The sequence below is a fragment of the Psammomys obesus genome, unplaced genomic scaffold (assembly GCF_907164565.1).
Source record: "Psammomys obesus unplaced genomic scaffold, mPsaObe1.curated_primary_1811, whole genome shotgun sequence".
Classification (NCBI taxonomy): domain Eukaryota; kingdom Metazoa; phylum Chordata; class Mammalia; order Rodentia; family Muridae; genus Psammomys; species Psammomys obesus.
The window spans coordinates 30,265-42,233 of record NW_026590378.1 but is presented as its reverse complement, the minus strand read 5'-3'; the positions used below and the strand labels follow the sequence as shown (position 1 = coordinate 42,233).

At 37.2% G+C, this 11,969-nt stretch overlaps 1 pseudogene; it reads right to left on the bottom strand.

Moving 5' to 3' along the window:
* The window catches only part of LOC129676558 (vomeronasal type-1 receptor 90-like), a 4,893-nt pseudogene extending 3,576 nt beyond the window's left edge, over positions 1–1,317 (bottom strand).
* Positions 1,318–11,969: the final 10,652 nt, after the last annotated feature.

The window sequence follows — 11,969 nt, the reverse complement described above, 5'->3', positions numbered from 1 at the left end:
GTCCATTTGATTCTCTTATCTACATTAGCAAATGATATTCCAGCAAAATAAAAATGGACCTGTGATATTCATCACCTGTGCATAAATTTCTTTGGTATTTCTTTGTGAATGTATATTTTAATGAAAAATTTCATTTTGTAAGTAATGGAGAAAACCTTAGGGATTTTACTTTAAATAATTTTATACTATTCAAGATTTAAAAACATTTTTCTCACTGGTAATGGAAAGCTTACTCATATTTTCTCAGCAGCCATATTATACATGTCATTTTATAAAAAGGGAAATATTAAAATTGATTACATTTTAATCAAAACTCTAAAACACCTTCTGGAAAGTATCTAGTTTACATTTTTGTAAAAATAAATTTATATTTATTTAATAAATTAGTGAATGACTCCAAAAAGATAAATATTATCAGAAATCATTGCAATAAAATAAACAAATCTATCTAAATTTTGTAAAGCCTCCATAATGTCAGCATTATCTTGTGTTTTCCTAGGACTTCAGCTGCAACTTTCTTAAGTTTCCCCAAGTACATGCAAACTTTACAGACACACACATTACTGAGAAACACTGAATTGATTATATCAATTGAATATTTTTAACTTATGTTTTATGTAATTAAATACATACAGCCATACTTGAGAAAAATAGGAAAATCAAAAATACAAAATAAAATTTAATGTACCTTAATATAATAAATATACTCCTGCAAACCATTAAATGTCTGCTCTTTGTTTTTCACCCTCTAAGTTACTTCACTGTTTTCTTAAATGGATGATAAACTAAGACAGTTGGCAATACCTAGATGGAATAATATTCTTAGAATTATTAGAGTACACACCCAGGAGACTCTTATGTCAGATAGTTCTTTAAAGTATTGCATCTGGAGCTATTTTTCATATATATATAAAGGTACATTTATTGTAAAAATGGGTTTCATAATATGTTCATTCCATATATGATAGCCATTGATGACATTCATCCTATTAGCCTTTCCTGTCTCTCTATTCACCCTTCTGCTAGGCCTTGTCTGATTTTCAATAGTGCCCTTCTACTGTCACATATGTTATCATCAGAGACCATAGTAAGTGAAATCTATGTTCTTTTAGTCATCATTTCAGTGATATTTTTAATCTACAAAAATCCATTTTATGCTTATTATACAGTAAGGCTTAACATAATACTCTAAACAGAGAATTCTCTACTCATTTCTTACAGATAAATCTGCTTATTTCTACCACCTACTTACAGCTCTCACTGTTAATGAAGAAAATAAGAAACACTCACCGGTCTGGGCCTTTGACAAACATCCATGTAGAACGAGGCCCTAAGAAATAGTTATAAGGAAGATATGTCATCAGCTCAACTCCCTCTAGATGATATTATCTTGTCATCTGGAGAAGGAAATTTTGTTCTTGAGGTTGTTAGAAAGTGATACTATCAAATGGAAAAGTGAACTCTCCTAATTCCAGCAGAACAGTAGAGTAGTAACAGCTGAGCTCTAGGTTTCTGTGTATGAGCTCTTCTCCCCAGGCCATGCCTCTGTGAGTGGATTAACTGATGCAAACCTTGTGAACAAAACATAAGTAACAATAAAAATATTCCATTTAAAACAAATAGAAAAACATTGACCAAAGTATCCTTCCTGTTTCCAAAACATCTGTTGTGGCCTCCCTGCTTACTTGACAGTGGCTTCAAGGTCTTACCTGGGTATTAACAGCTCTTTTTATAAATTAATAAAATTTCACTTCCTCCAAACACACTAGGGGACACTAATCTCTCTTACAGAGCACACAAAAGTGAGGTAACGTAACTGTATTATCAGTAGAAATTGGGCTTGTGGCTGGGTATTAGCTCAGTTCATAAAGTACATGCCTGGAAAGTATTGTTGATGTGGAATATCAAGAAAAAATTCAAACCATGAAATTACAGGCACAGATGAGGAAAATCAATCGCAAAATAATGGCAAACACAAGGAGAAAAGTACAGAAATACACACCCATAGAAATACAAAATGCTCACAGTTTACAAAAGAGACATGGCAGAAACAAGAATTCCCATCATTATGTAGTTAAAAACTAAATATACAGAACAACAAATACAAAGTGGACTGAAAGCATTATGGGAAAAAGTGCAAGTCACAAATAAAGAAAACCTATCCAATGGAAAGGTGAACTTCCTTAATTCCAGGAAAAGAGTGGACAGGAATAGCCAATTTCTCAAGGAAAACTTTCATGTCCTCAGTTCTGCACTCAACAGACAGAGAGTGAATGGATCAAGAAACAAAACACATTTGTCTGTTGCTTATAAGAAACATATCTTATTTTTAAAGTCGGGTACCACCTTAGAGTAAAAGGATTGGGAAAAATAACCCCATCAAATGGAACCAGGAAGAAAGTAGGAGTCACTATCCAAACATCTGATAAAATAGACTTTGAACTAGAACTGATTAGGTGAGATAAAAGGGAGACTTCATTCTAATAGAGGAAACAGTTAACAGAAAATGTTACTACCTTAAATATATATATTTATCAGTGTCTGGAACACCCAATTACATTAAAAAGATCTACTCCTGGATTAAAATTCACAGATTAACACTAATCCATAATTACTAAGTGATTTCAATACCAAACATTTTTCAATAAACAGGTCATCCAGACCAAAAAAAAAAAAAAATCTAAGATAAATGTATAACATCATACATCAAATGATGGACTTAACAGATACCTAGGGAATATTCTAACCAAGCAACAAAGAAGGCACATTTTACTCTGCAGCACACAGAAACTTTTCTAAAATAAACTGTATCCTGAACTGAAAAACAAATCATTAGAAATAAAAAAAAACTTTGAAATTACTCCTTGTATGCAATTTGACCACACTGCAATAAAAGCTAAAGTGATAAGAAGCAAATGTCTAGTAAATACAAAACCTCACACAGATTAAACAGTTCATTACAGAATGATGATGGGGTCAAAGAATAAATCAATGGAGAAGTAAAAACTTCCTGAAATTATTTGACGATGAAAACAATAAGAAAAAAACTTCTGGGATACATCGATAGTAATCATATGAGGAAAATTTATAGCTCTAAGGACCTACATTAAAAAATTAGAAACAAACAGCAGAAATAAATGTCATAATTATATACCACAAAAAGTTGAAAAATACCAAATACAACACAGCTGACAGGAAGAAATAATATTACAAGCAGAAATGAACAGAACAGAAACAAAGAAAACAATAAAAAGAACCAATGAATGAAATTGGCAAGCATTTGGCCCAACAAACCAAAAGAAACAAAGAGAGGATCCAAATTAACAAAATCAGAAATGAAGAGGGAAACATTATAAGAGATACCAAGTGAATTCAGTGTATTGTAAGAGGAGATTTTTTAAAATGTGTACTCCATTAAGTAGGAAAATCAAAAAGACCTGTATTATTTTCTAGATTGTACCAAATTACAAAATTAAACCAAGAAGTCAAATAGACCAATAACAAATGAGGACACTTAAATAATAATAAAAAGCCTTTCAGCCAAGAAATGTCTATGACTTGATGTCTTTTACCAGACATCCAAAAATGATCTACAGCCAGTCTTTCCAACAATATGTTTCAAAAGAAAAAAAAATTTACAAATCAAGAGTAACTGTTTCACCAAAACCAAGTGTTGACTCAACAAAAACTGAAATAAGAAAAGACAAGGAAAGAAAAGAAGAAAAAAAAAAAAAGAAAAGAAAAACTACAGGCCAATATTCCTGATGAGAGTTGACTCAAAAAAGATAAAATATTTGCAAAGAGAATACAAGCATACATCAAGAAAAAAAAAGTCTACCCCAAACAACTTGGCTTTATCTCTGAAAAGTAGGGATGGTTCAGCAAACACAAGTCAATAAATATAAGAATCCACATAAATGACAAAACCCACACACTCATCTCAATAAATACAGAAAAAAAGTATCTGTAAAAATAATATGCATTTATGATAACAGTCCTAGGAAAACAGGATTAGAGTGAGCATTCCTAACATAATACAGGTTAGAAACCCACAGCAAACAATATCCTAAATGCAGTTCTCCTGAAGCCAAGAATGAGACAAAGATGCCCACTATCCACATTCCTTTGCAACATAGTATCCAAAGGATTTGCTGGAACAACAGAAGAGAAGGAAATTGACTGGATCCATGTAGGGAGAGAAGTCAAAATATCCATTTTGTAGATGACATGAAGAATACATTAAAGATCCCAGAATTCTCAGAACATTTCTAGGAACAAAAAGCAAATGCAGCAGTATACCAGCAGAATCAACTGGCACAAATTAATAAATTTTCCTGAAAAGCAAAATTAAAACATGTAGAGGAGATCATAGACACACTCCCATTCACAATAGTGTCATAGAAATGATCAGTTTCAAGAGGTCCCATTTATTAATTATTGATCTTAGAGCCTGAGCTGCTGGTGTTCTGTTCCGGAAATTGCCTCATGTGCCAATGAGTTCCAGACTCTTCCCCATTTTATCCTCCTGCATATTTTGTGTATCTAGTTTTATGCTGAGGTCTTTGATACACTTGGACTTGAGTTTTGTGCAGGATGACAAATATGGATCTATTTGCATTTTCTACATGTAAACATCCATTAGACCAGCACCATTTGTTGAAGATGATGTCTTTTTTCCATTGCATGGTTTTTGATCCTTTGTAAAAAATGAGGTGTGCATAGGTGTGTGAGTTTACTTCTGGGTCTTTGATTCAGTTCCATTTATCAACCACTCTATTTCCATGCCAGTACCATGAAGTTTTTGTTACTATCACTCTGTAATATAGCTTGAGGTCAGGTATGCCTCCAGAAGTTCTATCATTGTATAGCATTGTTTTCACTATTCCGGGTTTTTGTTTTTCCATATGAAGTTTAGAATTGTTCTTTCAAGTCCTGTGAAAAATTGTGTTGGTATTTTTATGAGGACTGCATTGAATATGTAGATTGCCTTTGGTAAGATAGCCATTTTACCATGTTACTCCTATAGATCCATGAGCATGGGAGATCTTTCCATCTTCTGCTATCTTCTTCAATTTCTTCAGAGACTTGATGTTTTTGTCATGCAAGTCTTTGACTTTCTTGGTTAGAGTTATCCCTAGATCCTTTATATTATTTGTTGGTATTTTGAAGGGTGTGGTATCACTAATGTCTTTCTCAGACTGTTTGTCATTTGTATACTTGAGGGCTACTGACTTTTTGTGTCCAGCCATTTTGGTGAAGGAGTTTATTAACTACACGAGTTCTCTGCTGGAATTTTTGGGGTTGCTTATGTACACTTCCATTTCACCTGAGAATTTCAATACTATACCTTCTCCTTTTCAATTTTTATTACTTTGTTCTCCCTTAGTTGTCTTCTTTCTCTAGGTAGAACCTCTACAATGATATTGAAGAGACATGTAGGGAGTAAGCAAGCTTGTCTTTTCCCTGATTTTAGTGGGATTGCCTTGAGTTTTTCTGCATTGATGTTGGCTATCCATTTGCTGTATATAGGCTTTATTATGTTTAGGTTTGGGCCAGCTTCTGTAAACCCAAGGACATTATCAAAAGAACAAAGAGTAGTCTATGAATTGGGAAAAGATCTTGACCAATTTTGCATCAGACAAAGGATTACTATCCAGAATATATAAAGAACTCAAGAAATTAAATACCAACAAACCAAATAATCCAAATAAAAATGGGATACAGAGCCAAAGAAAGAAGTCTCAACAAAGGAATTTCAAATGGTGGAGAAGAACTTAAAGAAATGCTCAGTGTCTTCACTCATTAGGGAAATTCAAATCAAAATGACTCTGATATTCCATCTTACACCTGTCACAATGGCTAAGATCAAAAGCTCAAATGATCACACCATCACATGGTGGCAAGGATGTGGATATACTAGAAAAACATTTTGGATTATCCAAGGTATCTTTCCTAACTCCAGAATATTTGGGATGGCCTCCATGCTTACTCGAAGTGAGTCCAGGGTCTTATTTAGAAAATAACAACTCTTTTGCTAAAATTAAGAAAATGTTACCTCCCCCAAACACACTTGGAGAAAGTAATATTTCTTGTACAGTACACAGAAGAGAGGTAATATAATTGCAGTATCAGCAGAAATCAGGCCACTGGGCTAGGAATGTAGCTCAGTTGATAGCATGCCTGCCTACATAGTATTGTGTGTGGACACACACAATATGAAAACTTCAAATTATAGGCATTGGGGAGGGAGAAGAAACCCAAGTCAATGGCAAACACAAAACCTTCAAGAAGATCAGAGAAAAAAACTGCCCCAAAGACACACACCTGTAATACAACAAGCACACAGAGCACAAAAAGGACAACAGAAGAAACAAAAATTTCCAGGCATCTTACAGTCAAAACACTAAGTATGCAAAAAAAACACCACAAAAAACCCAAAATATGGATTGAAAAGCTCTAAGAGAAAAAAGTGCAAGTCACAAATAAAGAAAACCCATCAAATGAAAAGGTGAACTTCCCTAATTCCAGGATAAAGTGGGGTAGGAACAGCTGATTTCTCAATGTAAATTTTCAAATCCAGAAGAGCTTCCAAAAATACATCTCCAGTCCTAAATGACATCCAATCTAAAATAGTACATTCACCAAACTACTGCTATAATTGAAGGAAAAAGAACAATTTTACACATCCTAGACAGCCTAAAAAAAATAATATTCAACGAACTAAACCTAAGATAATACAGGAAGCATTATTTTGGGTGGAAGAGAGAAATGAGCATAACAGGGAGACTGTGAAAATTTTATGAAGCTGTAACTATTAAAACATAAAGTATCTCTGAGAACACAACAAAAAAAAAATAACATGATGACCAGAACTTAAAGCACAGGTAATAATAATGTAAATATGAATGGCCTCAATTCTGCACTTAAAATTGCAGATTGACTAAATGGATCAAGAAATGAATTCTATTTTTGTGCTGCCACCAAGAAAAACATCTTAAGCACCAGCACCACCATAAAGTATAAGGATAGACAAAAGTACTCCAATATAACTAGGAAAAATGCATTTGTCACTATCCTAAATATTCAACAAAATAGACTTTGAACTAAAACTAAACAGAAGTGATAAAGAGGTATGCTTCATTCTAATCAAGGAAACAGTTGACCAAGAAGACATTAACATCCATTTAAACATTACCATTGTTTAAACTGTGTATCAAACTCCAGGATGTCTAATTTCATAGAGGAGAAATTTTACAACTGGAGTAAAAGACACAGATTAACATCAATCCATTAACAGTAGGTTATTTCAATGCCCAGCAGGAGGTATGTGCTAAGCCTCTAAATTTCTGGAAGTAATAATTAGGATACTTGCCTTTCTCCAGAAACTAGAGATATTGAGAAGTCTTAGAAAGGTCTCTTTCCCTCTTCTTTCTCTCTCTCTCTGTATGACTCTGTCTCTCTCTGTGCGTGTAGTATGTTTCTGTCTCTCTTTTCTCTCTTCTCTCTCTGTCTCTGTGTCTATCTCTCCCTCCCTTCCTCCTGTCTTCCCACCACTCTCTTTCCTCTTTTTGTCTGTCTCTTTTTTAACTTTCTCTGTTTGCAGCTAGGATACCACAATCAACTATAAGAATGGAAATAGAGAGGGTTATATATGGGTGTGAAAGAACAGCATCTGATCTTGGCTCTAACATTTCCTTCTGGCCTCTGGATACCTGGAGAGCCTGTTGGAGGGTTATAGAGTCAAAGGCAGGCTCTCAGCAGGAGACTTGCCTTTTCTTTACAATAAATTTGAGAAAGCTACATTCAGGCATACCCTAATTATCCACTACCCCAAAAATTAACCATGAATTACTAGATATCTCCTCAAAGAATGAAATTAGATTCATGTACTGGGTAGTTTTGTCAAATTGACATAAACTAAAGTCATCTGACAGGAGGAAATCCCAATTTTTCCTCCACAAGATCTAGCTCTAGAATAGCCTGGAGGGTATTTTCTTATTAGTAATAGATGAGGGAGTGTCCAACTCTTGGTGGGTGCTGCCATCTCTGGGCCGGTTGTCCTGGGTTCTAAAGGAAAGTAAGGTAAGGAAGCCACATGGAGCAAGCCAGGAAGCAACACCCTTGCATGGCCTTGTGTTAGCTCCTGCCTATAGGCTCCTGCCCTACTTAGTTTCTGTCTTGAATTATTCTAAATATGGACAACTATAAGCCAAATAAATTCTTGCCTCCTAAACTTGCTTTTGGTCACGATGTTCATCACAGTGATAGGAGCCCTAACTAAGTTAAGATGGTACCAGGATGATGGGGTAATCCTTTGAGATACATGTGCTTTGTGCTTTAGGAAGGATTGTAGAAGAACATAGGACCTTTGGATTATAAAAGCCATTGAGTGTGTGTACACGGACTTTTGCTACTTTGTGAGTTCTTTTTCCTTTCACCCTTCTCCACCCCTCTTCTACACTTTCAACCAACTTACACTAGGCAGGACAGAAAAAAGGATAAGAGGGAAAGAAAGTGATACTATTGTTAGAGTACTTCCTACAAGTTAGGGGCACCAAATTCCTTTGGGCAAGTTTGATTTTCATCATCAGAACATATAAATTCATCTTTTCATCCCTCTGCACACAACTACTTGACAAGCTGCAACTTACAGCAAGCAACAGCATGTAACTACCAATAGGCCAAACAGCCATTCTGTTGTGAAAGTTTTGGTTTATAGTAAGTAAACATATTTTTGTTTTAATCTCAGCTGTGTGATATGGGGCTGATTCAGGTTGTCAACAGCAGCAAACTATTTGCTTCATGTGGGCTCTGAGAGCAATTCTTTGCCAGCTACAAATAGTTTAATTCTGAGGACTTTTGACAGAGAATTAATATCAGAACCCAAAGAGTGTTCAGAGGGCTCTGAGAAAGAAGAAGCTAGTGGTGCTTTCCACCTGCTTATCCTAGTTGCTATTGATGGAGTATGACAAGAAGTTGGAAATATTCTGAAATGAGGATAGGACTTGCCCCAAGGAACCTGATTACCCTGACCAGCCTCGAAGTAACTAAGGAAAACTAAGCACTTCTTTCCACTAACCTTTTTCTTCTACCTGGTATTGGGGTGTTTGTGGTGGAGAAGGAAGGAAGAGGCATAAGAAACATAAAATAGTTTTTAAAACTACTCCAATACACCCCTAGTGGTGCTCTAGCAGTTTTATATCCTCTGAAAAGTTCCCCAAATTCCAAAGTCCCACAATAACAACCACAACAAAACCTATCTGCATTCCAGGAGCCCATCCTATCACATGCCTCCAGCTTGAAAAAGCAATGTGCTCCCTCAGTTTTCCTTTTTGCTCCCAGCACTCTTACCTCCCTGCCCTGTTCTCCCCACATCTGATCCCCACCCTTTTTTCCATACACATTCCATCTCCTTCCCAGTTCCATTTTCTTCATAACTTTTGTTGTCTATTCTATTTCCCCTTCTGAGTGACAGTCCTGTACCCTCCTTTAGGCCTTTCTTATGACTTAGCTTCTTTGGGTCTGTGGATTATAGTATGGATATCCTTAGGATGATCTTTTCTAGTTCTATCCATTTGCCTGCAAGTTTCATGATTTTTTTGTTTTTAATAGTTGAGTAGTATTCCATTGTGTAAATGTATGACAATTTCTATATCCATTGTTTGGTTGAAGAACAGCTCAGTTGTTTCCAGTTTCTGGCTATTACAAATAATAACTATGAACATAGTTGAGCACTTTTGTATGGTGGAGAAACTTTTGGCTATATGCCCAGGAGTAGTATGGCTGGCTCTTGAGGAAGCGCTGCTCCTAATTGTCTGAGAAAGTGCCAGATTGATTTCCAAACTGGTTGTAAAGTTTAAATTCCTGCCAGCAATGGAGGAGCGATCCCTTTATTACATGCCCACCAGCATGTATTGTCACTTGAATTTTTGAACTTAGACATTCTGACTGGTGTAAGATGAAATCTTAGAGTCATTTTGATTTACATTTCTCTGATGAATAAGCACACAGAGCATTTCTTTAGGTGTTTCTCAGCCATTTGAGAGTCCTCTGGTCTGAACTATCGGTTTAGCTCTGTACCCCATTTTTTAATTTTTATTTTTGTATTAATGAATAGTTCTATATCCCCCAAGGAAATATAAGCAGTCATCAAAAGACTCCTTTCCAAAAAAAACCCAGGGCCAGATGGTTTGCCAAGCAGAATTCTACCAGACCTTTAAAAAGTGCTAACTCCAATTCTCTTCAAACTAGCCCACAAAATAGAAACAGAAGGAACATTACCAAACTCATTCTAAGAAGCCACAGTCAGAAGATACAAGATGGCAGTGCCAGGATGACATTCTTTCTGACCAGCAGCATAGCAGGATCGGCACAGTGACCAGCAGACAGAACTCTCTTTCCTAAAACACAAGCAATTGTGTTTCTCAGGTGAGAGGATACCCCACATTGAGGGATTCAATCAGCTTCAACTCACCCAGCTAAACCACAGAAGAGGTCCCAGTTCCACGAGGCGCTTGGTCACTAGCCCAGAGCCACATGCCAGGGTGCTCTGATCACTGTCCCAGACTGAACTGTGGGTCCCACAACATCAGAGACTGAGAATTCTAGTTGAAAGATAACCGCACAGTGTAGGAAACGATTGGGACTAACCCTAGGTCACCCAGACAATTCCTGGAAAAGATCCAGGGTTCCTAGGGTGCCCAATAGCTAGCCCAGAGCCAAGCCTGGCACACAGGCACCAGCACAGAGTCCGCCTGTATGCCTGACTTGCTGCCCCATATAGAACTGTGAGCCCCAGGGCACCAGAGACTGAGTTTCTCTGTCGGGTGCAAACCCACAGGGAGGGGAACAGCAGGTCTGATCTCAGAACACTCAGTCGATACCACCACCCCGGAAAGGTCTCGGGAAAAATTTCCCAGTTTTGGGAGAAGCCCAGGTGCCCAATCACCAGAAAGGCAGAGCAATGTGTGTCTGTGTCTGCAGGTTCTGCTTGCCATCCCAGACAGAAAGGAGGTCACCAAAACACAGTCTGGGTGTCCCTGTCAGGAGGAAACCCCACAGCAGGGGGATCATCAGGTCCAATGCTTAGGACACCCAGCTCCAGAAGACTTTCTAGATTCACGCAGGCTTTAGGCTCTAGCCCTCTACTGCAGGCATAAGCACTGTGCTCATCTGCCATTATTGAGTATTGCTAGGGCACTGGGGCACACAGCTGCACCCTCAGACCTACAAAAGCCAGAGTGCCATTACAGTAGCCCTCAGATACTGCTCCAAGGTTTGACCAGTTATCCCTAGCTAAACTGACAAAATGGTGGACTCCTGGTTCTTAAAGAGGGCTGCACCCAACAATTACACCTTAAGAGCAACAGCTGCAGCTCACTAAATTCAGAACAAGAAACCCAGCAGCAGGGTAGCCATCACCAGGAACTCTCCTGATGAAAGGAGAGCCTTCCTGAACATGACAATTACCACACAGGTCTATATGCCTGAAGTAAACTGTGACAATTCCTGAGAAATGCCATCATTCAGTTGACCATACCCAAAAAGCTGAGGAGATCTCCTTCAGAACCCCGCCAAGTGGATTCTCCCCACCTAAGGACCCAGCAGGCACCAGAAATTAACAGACAACACCTGAGACAGAGAAATGGGTAGAGGCCAACGAAAAAGCACAACCAACAAAAGGCAAAGCAATATGGCATCCCCAGAACCCAGTTATCCAGGGGCAAGTAGTCCTGGACACCCTAACATAAGGGAAATTCAAGAAGATGACCTTACATCTATGCTTATGAAAAGGTTAATGCAGGAAGCAAATAAAATGCGTAAAGAATTTGGGGAAGCAATAGAAAAACATATTATGGCCATCTGTAAAGAAATACAGGAAGATACAGCCAAACAGGTTGTGGCTTTCAGAGAGGAAATGATTAAATCACAGAAAGAAATAAAAGAAACAGAGAAATGTTCAAACAAAC